We start from the raw sequence: 17177 nt of genomic DNA, 5'->3' as shown, positions 1-17177 counted from the left end.
TCTCCGCCTGCGTACACTTGAAGCATGCTTGTTGTCTGCATGTTTTTTTGTTTATCTGATATCTTTGGTTTAATAGTTTTGTGTTAGGACTCATTTCAGGCATTCTTGTACAGGATGTTGAGCCAATGTCAAAACTCAAACCCGGCTCCCCAGCTGCAAGGCTGCCAGTAATGGCCATTACGCCGCAATGTCTGTCCTGCCCTTTTGCTTCTATTTTCGGTGCTCTTGTTGTTTTCATTTCAGTGCCACATTCCAGTTCGTAGCTTTCATTTCCCTCCCACCACTTCACTCCCACCGAAGCATGTCCCTTCTCTCTTTCCACCCTCAACGCCACCTCCAACCACCCTTGTTTTGAAAAGATGTGGCTCAAGGGAAAGCTTCAACTACCCACTTTTGAGCAGTTTTAAACTTGCCATTGTTCTGAGATTCCAGTGGTTGTCTCATTCTGATTCTTTCTGCTGCACCCGACTGTGTCTTCCTCCCAATATCCTCCTCTCATTCGTCCCGTGATAATGGCTTGGCATCTGCTTGTTTTTGTCTGTCTTGAGTTTTAGTTTAATCACAGGTTCCTTTCTCCACTTTGAAGAAAATGTATATAAGTAGGGCAAAATTCTATACTATTTAGCACTACGTGCTTCAGAGTTTGAAACTGCGAAGTGCTGATACATTGACATTGTGAGTCACACTTGGAATATACTGGCTACTTGCTATATTTTTGGCTATTAAATATACAGACTACTATGGTTTTTCCAGAGTGCCTGTTTTCTTTCACAGCTGCTAGCCAGGGGAGGGGAAAGAGTGGGGTGAGCCAAGATGCTCAGCGGGGCCTTGAAAGTTTTTTTTCACTTAAATTGATTGCAGATCTTGGGGCTTATTTATGAGAACCATGCATCATGCATGCATCACTTTTCCAACACTTAAAGTGGTACTTGCATGATGCACGTCTCTCATAAAGATTTATGAAGCCACGCAAAGCCACCCTGCGAGGCTTTGAGTGGCCTCATAAATAGCTGCGTTGCCTTAATCTGCGCCTGGGAGGCATTCCATGGGCATTGCCTGCTGTGGCTTTTCCCAAGTAGCATCAATGAAATTTAACGCTGTCCCAGATTTACAAAGTGATTTAAACTTGGGGAGACTTCAAATCTGTATGCCTCCCGAGGTGAGGCATAATAAGGAGAAATATTTTAATTTCTCCTCGTTTCTTTCCCTCTTTCCATGTGTGTTGCATTCTGCAGCACAAATGGAAAGAGGTAAATGCCTTGTAGGATTGTTTTTGTGCAGACAGGTGCCCCTTCCTGCACAAAGAAAGTCCTACCTTCAACGGAGGCACCCTTTACCATATGGTGCAAGGGCGCCTGCGTTGGAGATAGGCTGCTAAAACATCAGGAACAGACAGGAATTCACTGTATTAGTTAAATACGGTGCATTCCTGCCCTTTCACTTTGGCATGGGGCAGCTCAGAAAGGTGCCTTGCTGCGCTGCCCTATGCTGGAATGCAGTTAATTAGACCCCTAGTCAGCAAGTGTGCCTTTTCAACATATTGGGTGGGGACCTCAAGCAAGTGCAGGGGCTGATGTGGTGGTGCAATCACTTTACCATTCCATGTTCTGTAGTACATTTAAAGAGACATGCAGCACTTTCTAAAACTCCATAATTCATTATTAAATACATAATTCTCTCAGGGATGGCCTGCGTGATCGGAATAAGAAAAGAGCTTGAATGTGTTTGTTAAAATTAGGAATTCTGCTTTTGGAAGGCAATACTAGGCAGCCAATCTTGTTTCTTACACCTACTGTGTTGGTATTTCTGGGATGGTTGGAAAATGTCATCTCACTTATGGCAGAATACATCCTTGCAACATGGAGTGTTGCAAGTTGTATTATTACTGCAGTTTATGTGAAGTGGCTAGAGATTGTTTGTGCACTCAGTACCATTGATTAGGTGATTCATTGTAGAACTAAGATGCAATTTTTTTGTTGTTACTCTTGTTATCAGTAGCGGTTGGCACAGATCAGGGGTGGCAGAGCGGGTGAGGGAAGATAAAAACAACATACCTCCTCGTGTCTCTCCACGTCGTAAGAGTTAGCGCATATGAACGTACGTCGGTGCTTTGATTAATATTCGTTCTTGGTCACACAACAGCATAAACTTACTGTTTTAGATTTCCTGATGTCCCTAGTATCGACATTCCAAGTGCCAAACCCAGAGGCACTTCCGTACTCGCGAACATCTTTACATCCGATTGGTTAAAAAACGCTGATCATGTGATAGCAAGGACTCGCGGACCCATAAAAAACGTGGAAAGACTACGTGCGCCGTTTTCGGTCTGAATTTGGACGATCTTATCGAAATATTATAAACTAAAGAAATACTGTGTTGGTAATCATAATTGTGTTCGTTGGAGTCCTATTTTCAAGGAACACAGGTGTGCCCATGGGATTGCAACTAATTTAGATTGGAAGCTCTGTATAATGTCTGTAACCTAGACGCCTCCAGGACGGAAGACGCCACCCATGGAGCACCCCAAAACTAAGAAACACGATTCAAAAAGCATTTTGCTAACAAACCAAGATGTTGTGCACCAGTTATATTTCTTGAGACTGTCCAGTTATTATCATTTTATTTTTCCATCATTTACACTGCTAAAAGCAGTGAGGCAATGCTCCTCCACCGCTGTAGGATGCCCGCGGTCCCTGCAGGGGACCCCGTAGGAGGGCAGGCCCCGTAGTATTTCCGTGGGCAGCCGGGCAGCCCATCCTCGGGGAGGGGGGGTGGGGGTTGGCGCGAGCTAGGGGGGTGGATAGGGGGTGGGGCCAGGGGAGGGTTTATAAGGGTGGCCCCTACCATCACGCGCCCTCTTTCTGCTGCCCCCCTCCTTAGATAGGTCGCATCTCTGGCTGCTCCCTGCCAGCTGTCCGGCCGTAGGCAGCCCCCTCCCGGCCCGGACTCCAAATCCCCCTTTCATCTCCCCTCCCTACCGCTCACCCGCTGAAAAGGGGGGAAGTGGGGAGGGGGACAGTATGGATGTATTAATGTTTGTCTCTTGTTGCAGGAGGAGTTACAGGGTGATCCCAAAAACAGGAAAGGCGCAGGAACAGGACCTGAAGCCTCCTGTGCAAAGCGCACACTGCAGAAGTCATACATGCTCCAAGGGGTCCTTCTTGGGAACTTGGGGTACGACGGCGCCCCGTTAGTCCTTAGGGCGGTTGTAAACCTGAGCAACCGGGGGCTTGCCATATGAGCTCCGCCCGGCTGGGGAAGGTGTGAGTTAACTCTCCCTTGTTCAGAGGGCAGAGCGGGTGGATGATAGGTCCACCGGTGGGAGGAGTTATCCTCCCGGTTCAACACCGGGCTATGGCCGCTGGTGTTTCTTTGGCTAAAACTTCGGGTACCTTGCAACGAGGGGTTGCGGGGCAGACGGGATCACCTGTAAGATAACCCACCTTTTATTTGTATAACAAATAAACCTGCAGCTTCTTCATTCCAATAACTGGTGTCTGTGTGTTCTTTGGGTTTGGGGCTGTGGGCAGCGGCGTACCGATGGGAATACTAAGGGGAGGAGCTGCCACTGCCTTTCATTAAATAAAAGAATGCACCAGCCATCGCAAATCTTTTAGCTATATTTTTAGAATTTCAATGGGTTTTGTGAAAGAACTGTGCAAAGATACCCAGGTCTGTGCTTCCACACCTCAAGCTAATGCAGTCTAAGGCTATTGCCTAGTTGGTGAGATGAAAATGATATTTTAGGGAGAAAGCTAAAATATCCTTGTAGCGTTACAAATGCGCCATGGGGCTGCCTGATCAAAGGTATTTTCCCTTAGCTTTCATAATCATTCTCTCCATTTCTTACCCCACTTAGGCTGGGTGAAAAGCTTGCACCCTATTCAGATAATGTTCTTAATAATTAACTAGTTGTTGATTTAATCGGTGGTGGTTCAGCGGCACAATAATGCAATAGTTCACCCTAACTCCACATTTTTCCATGCTTCTATTTGCAATCTTTATGGTTGAGTGAGCATTAAGGAAAGATGACTGGAGTGAACGTTGTGCTGATAGATGCTTACTGAATGCACGTCTGGTCTTGACAGCAAGTACTATAACATAAGCTTCGTATGGCATTCCTGCTCGCCTATCTTGACCTGTATTAATCTCTAGCCAGTTGTTTGAAACTTTCAAATCTGCCCAACATAGGTTTGCAATAATTATGTAATTTGTGAAAAAATACATGCATGGGTTTCAGCGTTTCTCGTAGGAGCCTCATGCAGTATGCCTGGGCCCCGGAAAACTAAAGTTATCTAATTTTGATTCCACCTCATGCCCCTTTCTTCCTCCACCCCACACCACCTGTCGCTTTATGTGACTGACTCGTGCATCCTCTTTTTATTCCTTGCTTTTTCTGATTGTCACTGATGTCATTTATTAATTTCCCTCCTTCTTTATTTCTTTTCTCCCTTTATTTCACTTGCTCCGGGTCACAGTTTGATGATCAATATAACCATGAGTTTAGTCTTATGACTCTTTGATGTTAGGCCATGTTGCTAATGCTGCAATCGCTCTCTTGTGACGACTTGGGAAAGGGTGGATTGTTAAAAGGCAGATGATAATAGAAAAGCAGCCCAAGGAGTACGTGCTGATACTGCACACGCCTAGGCCTGCTTCAGAATGTGATGCTGGAAGAAATTAGTTCAAAATTGACATTCGACTTACAAACCATGACAGAACCGCACCTTTATAATGTGATCAAAGTTGCTGCAGAATTTTTTTCGTTTAGAAATGGCAGGCAGAAAAAATTGTTCCCTCATTATAATATGACATACATCTTTCTAGTGTATAACTAACATATGCAGTAGCTTTCTAATAAAGAAATAATAAGGGAAAATGTGCTTAAGTGTTTAGAATACAAAACATGTCTGAAAAACATTTTTTGTACCAAACTATTATTCATAAATGTGCACATTTAGTTTAGACCTCAAGAAACTTTCTTATTGACTCTTGCTCATAACTTAATAAACGTCTATTCAGAAAATTTGCCTAGCACCAGCACATTGCTTAGGAATTTGCTGATCCCTATCAAGTGTTTCACTCAGCTTCCTCACACTGTATGAGATCGTTTACCTTAATACAATGGGACTTGCTGTGTTTGCTATGTTAAATAATGATATAGATATTGTATGTATGCTTCATCAGGATACATTGCTACTTTGCCCCTGCTCTTCTAAACAGGCCTTTGTCGCCATACTGGAACACATTGAGCATCCTTTAGCTTAGGTAAGAAGGTTCTCATGAGAACTTTCCTCCTTGTAACAGCCTTTGCAACAGTATTATACTAATGTATCAGCATGAATCGAGGGAAGAAACATCAGAAGCTTGATGACACCATCGGATGAGAGAATACTATTGGATTAGAAGGATCAACACCTAATAATGTTGTTACAATATTTCTCAGTTTTGTATTAATGAGTGTTCCTAGCTAGGTAGGTCAGATGAACCTTTGGAGGAGCCCCAAATGCGGTGACCTATGGACCCATCCCCTCTGCCTTGTGACCCTTCTCCTGGAGGGCTGTACTTGCTCTGTTACTGACAGGTACTGCTAAAGAAGACTTGCTTATTTCTTCATTTAAATCTTTCTTCTAGATCAATCCTACTTCAGAGATTATTTTATTACTGACGGTTACTACTGCAATGGTGGGGAACTATGGCTGAGTTTCCAGGACAACCCTTGATGGGAAGTACCGTCTTATTCTTACTTTGCCTTTTCCAAAATTGACTCCTCATGGGATCTATTTAGAGTAGGATAGTCCCCTTAGATAGATTAGTGATGCTTTCCTTTATGGAAGATTATGTATTGATTTATGCTATCGCTTATCAATTTCAATATTAATATTTCTGTACACCGGCTAATGTGAATAAAACAGTAAAAACCAATGCTAATCCTTCAAAATAAAAAAGGTGTTGAAATGTTTTGAAACTCCTCATCATTGACTGAACATCTAAAATTCTAATTGTTGATGAGATACATCAGTTACATTTTTGTTTCAGCTCTATTCATATGGTTCACACCCTAAATGGAGTTTTTTTAAATTAGTACCCAAGCTACTTTAAAATAACTCCCAGTTCCAGTTTCCCGTGCCCAGATCCAGATGGAGTGGCAAAGCAGTTGTGGTTTGGTGGTTGAGATGTTTGAAGGTGTATTAATAGGGTTTGAATGTTGAGGTTAATGAGAGTTTACATGTGTCTTTTCTCTTTCAGGTTGTATGAGTGAGCAATAAGTGAGCAACAAGAAATGGTGAAGAATTGCTAAAGAGGAGAAGATGATTGTAGGCTCAGTGTAGTCGAAAGATCCCGGGATAATCGTAAATGTATAAACTTCTTTACAGGAAGAGTTGATGAGGAGTGTGAGATATCATCACTTCCATCGGTAATACTAGGGACATGCTATTGTGGTTGATTAATCTTTGTTAATGTTAGTGGAATCTTATTGAGCAAACGGGTGAAACTGCATTTATTGGTGTGAGTTTTCGCTGGTCTAGAAGTCACTGGAATATTGAAAAATAGGCTTGGGTAATTGAAATACTGTTATTTTCTTTAGTAGAGCAAACAAGTAGTAATTTAAAAACGTATTAGTGGAATTGTTTGCTTGTTAAGACAATTATGCAGGAGCGTGAGCCACTGCAAGGAGTGAGATTGACGTCATAGTGTTTTCGCGTTTGGATTGGATGGTTGGTGTACTTTCGCTCTGTCATTGGTTGAGTAAGTTTTTTGTGTCACACTGTGGTTGGACATTGTGGGAATTGAGTTCTGTTATTGGATTTGATAAAAGATCATATTACATTGAAGCAGTCATTTAATTAGTGAACGATATTTGAAGTATACGGAACAAAGCGTCATTTGTGGGCGGTCCCAAAGGACCCCAACTATTGCAGGATTGCTTAACTTTCACTACTGGCAGTAGACACATGGGCAATAGTGCATGTGTCTATATTGAAACTGCATGACTGACTGGCATCCGGTTTGGAAAATGTACTAGGCAGACCAAGGCAGTGGATATTTTTAAGATGATTTAGATAATTACCATCCATATCTCATTTAATTAGAGCAGTGTAACCCTTCCGCCCTTCCCCTAAAACTGCAGCTGATCTATGTACTTACCATCTGCAATCATCAGTACAAATGTTTTCATGGCACCAAGAAGCCATTTTAGAGCATTGTGATAAAAACTACTTTGACACAAATACTAATTAAGACTCTGAACATAACGTCAGGTGAAGTACCCCTCAATTATTTTCTAATCTTTGATTTTGCTCAAAACGCTATGCATGTGATTTGTGCAAACCTTCATCAGCCAGCAAAGATTTTCCCACTTTCTTCTGCATATTAGAGTGGAGAAAAGGTGGGCTGTTCCCAAAAATTAGGAAAATTACACTTATTCAATATATCAAAGGAATAGTGATCTCTGAGTCACTACCTTCACTAGTGCACCCCGAGAGAGTCATATTTGGCAGCCAGTGATAAAAATAATCTTTTGTGCTCAGTAGCGTAAGATATCAATCAGACAGTGGCGTAACATTAGCTCATGCAACCCCGGGGTGAGGTCGGCCACCCGAACTCCAGGGGGCCACTCAGCTCTGTGCATTGGTGGCGGGCCCCTGACCTGAGAGCTCCTGACTGTGTCTGGGGGCACTGGGGGCCCTTCATGTACTTTGCAGGGAAACTCCCTCAAATTGTGTTACACCACTGCAATCTGAATAGGCAAGAATGAACCCTCACGTCTTGTCTCCTATTGTAATGAAATAGCAAGGAAGCGAGTCAGATGTCTATGATTACTACCGCCATTTGTTACCTGTGTTGTCTGAGATTTCACTTAGAATGGGCTTGTAAATCTTTCATTCAAAAGACAGATGTTACGTTGTCCTTCACTGTAGAAGACAATATGGATTTGAAACCTTCTGGGCCTAATTTCGATCTTGGCGGATGTGGTCCTGCTGCCACTTTTTCGACGGTTTCACCACCAGTTACTTGGTAGTCTCCCTCCTTTCGTTAGATGTTAGTGGGTCCATGGGCAAAAGACTGCCCCGAGTGTCGCTGACATCTCCAGGAATTTTCCCTGCGTCAACGGCATCATAGGCAGAAGTGGCTGTTGGCGAGAGTCCAACCAAGATTGCCTTCAGGTCAATCAAGATGTGCCTTTCCATTGAGGAAACTGTGGCAGGGATACCTCCGACTTTGAGTTGGCAGAATCGAAGGAAATGAGGTAGAAACTTGCCTTTTTTACTGTTTCCCACTTCCGCTTCCATATTGAACCCCATTGTCCAGGTCCTTTCTTTGCTGCTATTAAATGACCACACACTAATAAATTTGTTGTTACGTGGATCTGAGGTAAGCTTCTTTTACACTTGTCTTACTTGTCAATAGTGTGTTGGCAGTTGCTTTAGTCTTGTGTATTTTTACATGGCTGTCACATGCATTTTTTATGTGTAGTGCATTAATGCAAGTTTTGCAACTCATCAAGGTAAAAGTAACACAAATGTGTTGACAGTTAAAAAGAAAATTATGTTGTTGTGGTGGTTGTGGGCGTTGTGCTTTTGATGCCTGTGTGTATGCCTTCTATAGTGTGTGTGTGTGTGTGTGTGTTGTTTGTGTGCTATGCAATAGGTAGGAAAAGGGGCATAACATATTACACATATTTTAGAAGCAAACTCAACACATATATGTATTGGCACATAGATAAGTGGTACTTACCAGTATCCACTCTTTCAGGGACTCACTCCATCAGCATATTGCCATCACTGTGAAGTCAACGGCAGCACAACGGGGACATCTAAATAGGCTCGTCGTAAACCTGCTGACCTGACGGCAACAGAGTACTGTCAACTAGCAGAGGAGTCCACTGCCTCCACGATGGTGCACCACTTACGCATCAGGTAACTTCTGTTGAAGCGGACAGCGATTCATCTAAATACGGCAGCGGGATACCGTCAGCTTGGGAGAGTACTTGGATACTCTGCCACAGAGGGACTATGGGAGTTCCCCCCAAGATCTAAATCAGGCCCGTAGTCCTAAGGATACGCGAAAGTAGGATAGCTGTAACCTCATAGTCCGCTTTCTGATATTAATTGCTGTATCAATCCTGGAAAGTGGCAACCACACAAAATGATCTAAATTTCTAGAAAATGAGACACTGCAGAATAACAAATAGAAATCTTAACAGTCAAATTGCAGTCCTATTAAAAATAATGATATATCAGAAATAAAAAACAATATTAATACAGCATGACTACGAACAATGCATTTTTTCAACCACTCAGAATTTAGGGCAAGATGTACTAAAGCATTATTCCTGCTTTGTATTAAGCCTTTCTGAATCGTAATAGGGTTTTGCTACTCATTCCGAAACGCACTTCGGCATGAAAAGGGCATCTCCTCTAATGTGCAATTTGCAATTAAATGTATGAATGTTTAGCGACCTCAGATTGTGGAATAACTCATTCGCAAAGGGGAAGTTGTTGATGTTGGACAGATTTTCCTTTGGAATTTTCTCAGGCAGATCTAGGGGAAGCAGGCATTGGCCCAGGAAACCACTCACTGCCTGTTCCTCCAGTGTGTTCCCATAAAAGGCAAACACTTTTTTATAATGTAAAGTAGCACCTGAACCTTTAAGGAACAAAGGGTGCTCTAGATAAAAAACAAATGTTTCTGGTTTGGGAATGTGAACTCAGGGATGATGGTCTACTGTTCCTTGTAGGCCACTATCACTGTGTTCACAGCTAGTCCAGGCCATTGCAAATGGCGACCTCCCTTTTTAAAATTCATTCTGCAGGTTGTTCTGCAGTCCACTGGGAATTTGGGGTGTTACATCGTAAAATCCCAGAAAGGTTGCAAAACGTCATCACGCTTTCTTCACCCACTATCTAGCCTTAGATCCTCCCTCAGACGAAAGTTTTCAGAAAAAAATGACTTCGACCAAAGGCACCTTTGTCTGAAGGGTCCATCCAGTGTGTGCCAGACCCAAAGCTTGACCTTGAAAATACAACAGAGGCTATTTAGAAATGTTTCAGTAAATTTCCCACTGTTCTTTGATTGAAAGGATGTGCAGAATAACATTACCTTTTAAGTCCTCCTACCTAACTTATTGCTGGCTCATTGTCAGCAGCGTAAATGTAGGCATTAACACCTTCTTCACAAAGTATGCTGATTGAGGGCCTTATTTATGAAGGCCTGCGTCACTTTTGCGCCACCGTTGTGTCACTTTTAGTGATGTAGCCGCGGCGTAAATAATGCGCCATGTTGCGCCATATTTATGAAGAGCCACGTCCAGGCAGATCTGTCACTTCATAAACACCTGCGCTACATCAGGTATAATGTATACCAGGTGGGTGTTCCTCTGCAAGAATGGGTCGTAGAAGTGGTGCAGTGAAATCTATGAGATTTCGCTGTACCACTTCTAGGACGGCAATGCGTCAAAACCTCATGCCTGCCTCATGGAATGCATATGGGAGTAGCAGGTCCTTTCAAATGGAGCTTCCCCATTTGAAAGGAATATTACTGGAGATGCGTCACGCTTCCGACACAACTCCAGCAATGCACTACTGTTGCACCGACAGATACGTCAGTAATACTGACGTATCTGTCATTCCTTGCGACATGATGCATCATACAGAGAAGTGTTGCATCACTGCGGGAAAGCTACTTCTCATAAATGAGTCCCTTAATGTTATAGATTGACATTTTGATTGGGAGGGCAGAGTATCGATTTTGGCATGTGGGCAATAGGGTTGAATTTCTTGCAGTTTCCTTTTATTTGTCATCAAGAACCTCCAGGGTGAATGTGCTATTGTGGTTTACAAAAACACATTATATTTTGTTATGTAATGATTTATTGTTTGAAGGGTCACAAGAAGTAGAGCCAGAGAGGTGCCCAGGTGTCTAGAAGGTCGGTAAAGTTGGTGTTAAATTGATAAGACCCTAGCATGTGCTGTGTTGAAGTTACATTGGAGTAAAACAGCTTTGCCAATCCGAGATTCCTGTGGTATACATGTCTTGAAGGCTATATGGGATCCAATTTGTACTTCCTTTTGATATGGTGGGACTACTGATGAGTATTTCGTGATTCACTATTTTTGAATCCACAAGTTGGAGGTCACCACTTCTCAGGAGCACTAAGTTAGTATTGGAAAAATATAGTTTCAAGTAGTCAACTGATATCCATAATTAGATGTAAATGAGGCAGAATTTTAGACAAGGAATGTCCTTTGCTGACGGCATCTATTGATGTGGTTGCCTGCTATATGCAGTTTGGGTAAAAATATGCCTTACTTGCCAAAAAGGACCCTCAAGGTCTATATGTAGTGGTCATGAGGTGCAAACATGGAACCCTGTGAACAACACGGGTCACTGGAAGGTGGGGGAGACCACATGTCAACCCTAGCCAAGTCAAGTATACTACAGGGCAGAATAACCCATTGGGTTTCTAGGAGCCAATACACCTAATTGTAGGCTCTACGGACAATGTTGCAAATAACACAGGAGGGCCATCAGCTGTTCCCAACATTTCTTGGGCTGCTTTTATGTCTTAGGCCAAGTCCTTGATCCTTCCTCCTTCCACTCCGGTATATTGAATCTGTTTGCCACACTAGGTGGCTCGCATCGCTGCTTGAAAGCAGCGATGCGTCACTTCTCAGTGCACCCTCCTTGGGACATGATTGATGCGTCATATTTACTGTATGATGCATAATGTCGCAAGGAGTTACAGATACATCAGTATTTCTGACTTATCTGTATGGCGCAAAAGTGAGGCATTGCTGAAATGTGTCACAAAAGTGACGCAACTCCAGCAATGTACCCTTTCACATGGGGCAAGCCCCATGTGAAAGGGCCTGCGTCAGTGTTACGCCTGCTGTGAGGCAGTTTGATCAGATGTTTGCCTTTTGGTGTCAAAAAATGTATAACATTTTACTCTATCCTTCTGAATTGGTGTATGATTTCTCCTGTGTTGTGTTTTCATGTTTTTACTGTTTGTGTGCCGCTTAAATACTTTACAAATTGTCTCTAAGTCAAGCCTGACTGCTTTCGTGTCAAGCTAGGAGAGGGTTAAGACCAGATTATTTGGCAACTTTCTGTGGTTCATCCTGGCAAAGAATGTGGCTGCTTCTTGAGAAGGGTTCACGTTGTCTTCAACCAGGTACCCAATTCCTCACACAGGCGCATATATATTTTGCACTAAGAAATGGTTCTAAATGCAACAGAATATGAGCAGAGTTGCAAGCCGATGCTCACACTTACTAAATGCTAAATGTGCTTTTGAAGTAGGATTTTCCATCAACTCACAATTTTTGCTAAGAATATAGTGCTAAATGCAAAACAACATAAACAGCAGTGCGAGCAGCTACTTGCGCTTGTTAAATTAGTTCTTTCTTTACCAATTTCCACCCAAAATTACTCTTAAATTTGTGAGAAGGCATAATCATGTAATTATTGGTAATTCCATGTCAGAGTAATAACTTTGATTACTCCAACGTAATCAAAGTTATACCCAGACCTACTCATCATCTGCCAACTCCAACCGCTTCACCCCAAACATTTACCTGTACCACTTCTGTACTCTTGTTTGTCCTGAAACCTGAATGTACACCACACAGTAACACACAATGAAAGTGTGATGAATTACCATATTCTTCAAGATTTTCGTAAGGAAACAAGTCCAAGCAATAGATCTGCAACAATTGGTTTCAGTAACATATTTTTAATGGCTGGGTAATCAGGTATCTTTTAAAGAAGTCAGAACTAATCCTTTTAAAATAAAATGATTTCCAATTTCTGTGAACACAGGAGCAAGCTGAGACACCATCTTCTTAATCAGAAAGGAGGGATAAGGTTATCCTGGTCAATGGATAGTGTTCATATTTTTTTATAATGCCTTGGAATTCTGCTGGAGTCACTCATGTTAAAAAAAAGAAGGTGGTAGTCTCAGTTAGTTAGCTTAGTGATGGGACAGCTGGACAACACCATTTTTTAATGTAATATATTTTTGAATTTTAATGTTATGTTATGTTATATGGATTTATAAAGCGCATGGCTGCCCCAGCAACAAGGCCTTCCCGCGCAATATCAAGCAAAAGCGGAAAGGACAAGGGAGCTAGTGGCTGGAGAATAGCCACGTCTTGATCATTTTCCTAAAGATCCAGAGGTCTTGCATGCTCCGGGCAGCCAGAGGGATGGAATTCCAAAGGGCAGGTGCCAGTGCTCGGAACGAACGCCCCCCTACTCTTGTCCTGTGCACCCGCAGTATACGAGCCAGGTGCAGATTTGCAGAGTGCAAGGCTCGAGTGGGGACATACAAAGAGCACAGCTCACTCAAGATTTGAGGACCCAGGCCATAGAGGATCTTGTGAGTCGTACATAGGACTTTAAAGTAGACTCTCTGCTCTATGTGAAATGAAGCTGGCGTAGAAGGTCTGAAGCATGGCAGTACCTAGGTGGTGCAAAGAGCGCGCAGGCAGCCACATTCTGTGCCTGTTGAAGTCTTTTAGTCACTATTTTATCGCTAGAGTGTTTAAAAGGTTTAGAGGCAGTTGATGCTTTTGTACTAAGTAATCCTGTGTTCCCTTGACTAAGATGGTGTCTGCATTCAGTCCTGAAACTTTAGGACATTCCTTAGAGTTTGATAGAGCGGGCTGACCACAGCAAATTATTAATTCTACTGTGCAACCAAACTTGCAGTTACCCATCCCTATTTGAAGTAGGGATACATGCCAGGTTTTCATGAAGCCTCTGATGGCTCTGCCGGTTTAAACGTCTGACATGCAGGTCAGAACATATGCACACTTTGAGACTGTTTATCACTGCCAGGACTAACTTTAGAGCAGTGGGACCAGTGCGGCCACACTGGGTGCTGACTTGGAGGGGAGGACTGACCTCAGGGTGGGGGCACTGTGTTAGCAATGACAAGATGTAAAAACAACTCTTGCAGAGTTACTTGCGCGTCCAGGTTTCAGGCAACAATAAAAATTTCAAGATTGCTAGAGAGACAGATGGAAGTTTTGTCTGGTGGCACTTTTCACTCACCATAAAGTCGCACAGGGGGTTTATATGCCTGCTGCACAGAACAGATGTGTATGTTATGTTGATAGCTGAGAGGATTAGGCAAGTAAGCCTTTGCCTGGTGGCAGTGAGGGAATTAGAGGTGGAGTTCATGGGGTCAAGATAGATTGTAGCACTGGGCGCCACCAGCGCTAAAGCCGGGTCTGGGCTCTGCCCCATGTCCGGAATAAAAAACATGTTAGGAACCAATGAGAACAAAATGTAAAAACTTGTGAGAGACTATAAGGAAACACAAATATCCCTACAGATATCTTCTCCTAAATTATCTTTGTCAATGTAATAATGTAATTATACAGCACTCCTATACAAAATATCTACCATATTTATCTGTCCTGAGACGACAAGGATTTTTGCAGCACAGATTTTTCTAAATTGTTTGGTATGTTCCTTTGGGGCAAGGGCATGAAGGCAAGATTGTCCTAGATTGTGCTGAAGATAAAGTCCTAGTTGAGTGGTGTTATGATTCCTGATTTAATTATACATTATATAGAGTTTGTATAACATCACTTATTGAGTTTGTTGACTTCTGCAGTGTCATGTCCTTTATGTTAGTCCCATCATGTACATACCAATTACATACATTGTGTCCCATCCACACGACATAACGGTCTTACATATGGGACCTTTTACCTAGTAGTGTACTCCTGTCTCTTTGAAATCAGGCTCTTTGTACCATATCTTAATCCCTGTACCTGACGTACACAAACATGTCCCCAGGCCTAGAAGATTTATTCTGTACACAGGTCACCATTTTTTTCATTCATGGCCAACAGCCAGCTGTGCATGATTATGTTTGTTTAGAAAAGGATTAGCAGGGGATTAACAAATGATTTCAAAACATATTGATTTTGTAAAAACCCCAGAGTGTAGTATAAAAGACTCTCACTCCCCCTTAATAGACAGAGGAGAATTTCTTCCAAGCTGAGACGAGGCTCTGCCAGCTGATCCTTCGACAAGCAGAGATCTGACATCCCTCGCAGGGTGCCATCCTCGAAGTAGAGACGGGGTCCTTCATTCCGAAACATCAAGTGAGGGGTTAGCACTTCCCTGGGGAATTATCGGCTCCATTATGTTCTATTATGTTCCATTAGGACATATCCAAGCACTTATACATACATGCTTCACCTACACCTCTAGGCTAGGCACGGTTAGGTAGGCTACACATAGGAGTACATCAACGCTATTGTTATATGTAATATGCTTTAATTCATCTTATTAGCACTATGGTTGAAATGTATCTACTTTTTATCATATTGGTACTAGCGATTACATTTGTCTGCTCCTGTCTTTTGGTTGTCGCAGCTAATATGTTTCATACTAGACTGACGCTTGACCAATAAATAATTATTGAAACCATTCTAATCGTCATTCTATGTATTCTGAGAAAAATAAGCACGAGTGACTGAGCTAAAGATACCGTATTGGTTCCATGATACCTGAGGAATCAGGTTTGTCATGTTTGGTGGTTGCCAGAAACTACCTACCACACTGTATAGTACAGAGGGGTGGTAGGAGCACTGTAGAGCTGGCAGGTCAAACGGCTGACTCATCCAGTGGGGGGTGTCCAGAGTCTGTCTGCACACCATCCCTCAGTTTAGGTCATCCAAAACGTGCAGGTCCTGGCGGGTCCAAGGAACTACACGACAGCAGGACTAGGTAAAGGCCTCATGGTTGGGAATTCGAAAGTGAAGCATTTTCCTTACTGAGTAATCAAATTTTACTTAGGTAGTAAAATGTATTTCTAGTAAATAGTTCTTGAAATTATTTGTTGTGACACAGATATGATTATAATGGAGTTTTTCAAAATACACATTCAACTTTAAATCCCCATTGTAGAATTGTTTCTCCCTTATGTAAATGACAAAGAGACTTTCCCCAAAACTTGGGTTTATGTTGTGAGGTCAGTACTGCTTTTTCAAACTTAATTGAAGGCTTCCCAAGTCTGAGCTGAATAGAATCAATCTACTGCAGTCAGTAAAATACAAGTCATGGAAAAGATGCTTGGATATTTCCAAGAGTTGCCTGAAATTATACACCAACTAAAGAACAGTTTTACTAGCCTTCACTATGCTTGGCTTATTCTCAAGTGGCCTCCTTAAATGATATAAAAATAAAATAGTGGAGGATTTGAAAGTAAAACTGCAGTACCCTAATTCTTTAAATTTCATTTGGCCTTTTACAGAGTGGAACAGTTCTAACATTATATTTTTAACTTATCCAATCGCATTCTGCGTTCATCAATTACTGGGAGTGCCCACTTGATTCTGCTGGGTTATTCTGAAGATACACCCATCATGGGAATACCTCTAAAGAATTATTTCTACTGTAGGGGGAGACACCCTCCATCCTCCTCAGACTTGCACACGATATAGTGGGCCGCATCAGTGGAAGGAGCCTTCTGCTGCATTGAATGAGGTAACTGCCCTCCTGCCAACATTCAGAAACCCACTTCCCCGTCCCGACTACACTGGCCAGCCGCGTCTTGACCGGAATACATTTCCCAGTAGCCCCAGAGGCGGGCCAGCTGGGAATAGCTTTATTCACACCTCCTGTGCAGGATATAGTGGGCATGCAGCTCCTGCATTGCATGACAAGCACAAGGAGCACCGATCCGTGCCTGTCACAACCTGCAGGAGGTTGTGCTGTCCTTGCATTATCTGCTGTACCTAACCCTGTGCTGCTTGCTGTTCCACACTGCCTGCTGTCCCTGAGCTGTCTGCTGTCCCAACACCACTTACTGCCCCTGCGCCATCTGCTGGCCCTACACTGCCTGCTGTCCCTGTGCTACCTGCTGTCCCTGCACTGCCTGCTGTCCCTGACCTGGTTGCTGTCCATGCCCTGCCTACTGTTCCTGAGCTGCTTCCTCTTCCTACATTGTCGGCTGTCCCTGTCCCTGCGTCTCCTGTTTTCCCTGCGCTGCCTGCACTAGGACCATCACATATACCACTAATAGCAGCACCACATCTCCCAAGAACTGTGCAACACCCTCTCAGACAACTTCCACAGCAAGATCACCAACATCTACAACAATCTCAATTTCCAATCCTCCAGCATCAGCCGCGACAACCTCAACCAACCAG

This window comes from Lissotriton helveticus, chromosome 3_1 (genome assembly GCF_964261635.1).
Source record: "Lissotriton helveticus chromosome 3_1, aLisHel1.1, whole genome shotgun sequence".
Taxonomy (NCBI): domain Eukaryota; kingdom Metazoa; phylum Chordata; class Amphibia; order Caudata; family Salamandridae; genus Lissotriton; species Lissotriton helveticus.
This window is presented reverse-complemented; position numbering follows the sequence as displayed.